This window comes from Garra rufa, chromosome 3 (genome assembly GCF_049309525.1).
Source record: "Garra rufa chromosome 3, GarRuf1.0, whole genome shotgun sequence".
Lineage (NCBI taxonomy): Eukaryota > Metazoa > Chordata > Actinopteri > Cypriniformes > Cyprinidae > Garra > Garra rufa.
Genome location: NC_133363.1, coordinates 24,039,491 through 24,042,641, shown reverse-complemented (window position 1 = coordinate 24,042,641; position 3,151 = coordinate 24,039,491).

The following is a 3,151-nucleotide window of genomic DNA, read 5'->3' as shown; positions in this document are numbered from 1 at the left end:
CATTCTCGACTAATGTACGCTCAGCAAAATGGACATGAGGCTATATCTCCTAAACACTTCATCATGTTCAGACCAAATTTGGAGTTTGTTTTGACAACCATGCCCTGAGGTTACCTGTACAGTTTCGGCACAGTGCCACCTAGTGATCAGGAGATATGAAAAATGATAAAATACATCTAAGGCTGTTTATTTCTGCAATTCTGTGTCATCATCACCCCTAGTTAACCACACCACATCAATATGTGAGCAGCGCCACCTTGTCAGCTATGGTCAAAATTGATAAATAATTTAATAATATTTCTAGTGATTTAATTTATGATTTTCAGCCTTTTTGGGTAAGATCATCTTAAAGGGTTAGTTCACCCAAAAATGAAAATTAGCTCATGAATTACTCACCCTCACAACATCCTAGGCGTATATGATTTCCTTCTTTCAGACTAATCCAATCATAGCATGTTATATTAAAAAATGTCCTGGCTCTTTCAAACTTTATCAATAGGTGGGTGTTTTTCTTCGACAGGTCAAAACAAGTCCAACAAAGTGCATCCATCCATACCATGCCTCACACAGCTCCAGGGGCTGAATAAAGGCCTACTGTAACGAATCAATGCATTTTTGTAAGAAAAATATCCATATTCAAAACATAATAATACCTTTAATCTAGCTTGTGCTCACTGTTGTACATAAAAGCAGCTATAGGCATCGGATGCCAGCATTGCGCATGGGCCTGTGAGTCTTGTGAAAACCTACGTTTGTTTACAGGAGCAAAGGAAGCAAAGTTTCCTTACTTTAGCAAAGGAAAACCAGTCTCCTCTTGGCTTATATCGAAATTCCTCTTGGCTTATATTGAAGTTCCAACGTCAGCTGCTTCAACAGCTGTACAACAGTGAGCGCAAGCTAGATTAAAGTAATTATTGCATTTTAAATATGGATATTTTTCTTAAAAAACACATCGATTCACTACAGGAGGCCTTTATTCACGCCCCAGAGCCATGTGAGGCACTTTTTGTTATGGATAGATTCACTTTATTGGACTTGTTTTGAACTATTGAAGAGAAACACCCACCTAATGCCATAATAAAGCTTGAAAGAGCCAGGACATTTTTTTTTAATATAACTCAGATTGGATTTATCTGAAAGAAGGAAGTCATATACACCTTGGAAGCCTGGAGGTTGAGTAAATAATAGGCTAATTTTAATATTTTGGGTGAACTAACCCTTTAAAATATGTGTAAATGCTCAAAGGTCTTAAAACGCTTGAACCCCGGTAATTGCTGCTTACAGCTATATTTAATTTCTTTTTTTTTTTTTTTACTTTTAAGCACACAGGTTTTAAATGTTTTCACCTTCAACGCTAAGAAGAACGTGATTTGTTACACTTAAAACTAGAGAGAATTTCTTACTTTTTTCTTATATTTTCACCTCCACAATTCCAAAGTGCTGTTAAACTGTAATGACTTTGGCAAATTAGCGGAGAATTCATATATTTTCATACAATCAGTTTGGTCCCACTGAAAGTTTTCATACAAAACAAATTTGCCACCAGCAAATATGTAAAATAGTTATTGTGAGCTGCTGCTAAAACCATGTAGGAAATACTGCTGCACATATAACAAATATGAAATAACCCCATATATAGCATACATGAAATCACCCCGTAGCAGATCTATACAGGTGGAGCTGGGGAGGTGGAGGGTTTCTGAAGTGCACTGTAACTTCTACAGCAAGCACTAGCCTAGTATTTGAATGTTGAGCAGCAAGCTTATTGGCTGCTGATGTGAAAAGAAACCAATCAGCTGTGCTTGACTGAGTTTGAACCTGTCAGCCTACGCCCTCTAGAGTTCCATGACAGAATTTTGTATTTATGTTTCATCAGCTTCATCTGAATGAATACAGATGGATATAATATGGACTATAGAGTATATGATGAGAAATTTGAGAGTTCATATTGGTATTCTGATTGCAGATTTGGCATTTTGGCAAATCTGAGAATATGTGTGAGATATTTCTGAAACATGAGATTCTCAGTGTCAAATCAGAAAAATTCAAATAAAAAAAAGAGAACAATGTTTGAAAATATCTTTCCTATGATTCCAAAAACAAAGACGGTATTGAATTGTGGTGCAGTTTGTTGATATTAACATTTAACTCACTGTTTCTGCAACCTTCTGAAAGCTTCTCGCGGCCCGTGTGTAAGTGTAGTTGAGCGCAGGCGGCGTAACAGGTGTCTTTACTATGATTTTCATTCTGAATAATTAATCAGGTGCTTTCACCTAAAAAAGAGCCCCATCTCGTTAATAATGGAGCAGGTTTTTCTGCGTGGCGAGGGGGGCTTAATTATTTAAGAGCAATATAAGCTTGCCGAGAGGTTAATAGGACCTTTACTGGCATGGAACCGCAGGCTACGTTAGAGAGGGTCGGCTGGATTGATGACGGGATCTTGGCACAGCGGTGTGAGGAGGCTGGGACTCGAGGCAAGAGGGCGGAAAGCCCGGGCACCTGGGGGCCATTTGAGAGAGAAGGGAAAAGAACTGACAGTCTTTTCTTGAGGAACTGACGTTTTAGGGGGAGTTCGCTGTGAATGAATTGTTTATCCGCACATGCTGTGTGTTGTTTTAGCACTCAGTTCACTAAAGGAATTATGTAACTCTCAGATAACAGGGTGAACAGCATGTTTAACACAATTTGCACTCCACAAATCCCCATCTTGTAGTTTTCGTTGTAGAGGATGCAGTGGACTAGTGAGAACAAGTGGATTGCGAGTTGTTTGGCTGATTTTAAAAAGTAAATAAATACGTTTTTAATAAATTAATAATATTAAGTTTGTTTAAATGAACTTAACATCAAGTAGCTTACAATTTATGTATTATTTGTGCACTTTAAGTGTACTTAGCACTACTTATAGGTTCCTATTAAGTTATTAGAGGTTCATAGTGCATAGCACTGAAACCCTATTGTAATTGTTAGAATGGCCAAGGATCGGCAAAACTGATAGGGCAAACCAAACCATAAGTCGAAGAGACTTGAAATTTGGAGGGATGGTAGTACTCACACTGCCTACAACGTCACCAAGGTTCACCCCAATCTGCCTAACGGGGGCACCATAGCGATCAAAAGTACAAAATCACCCAAAAGTCCTAAACCGTTCTTG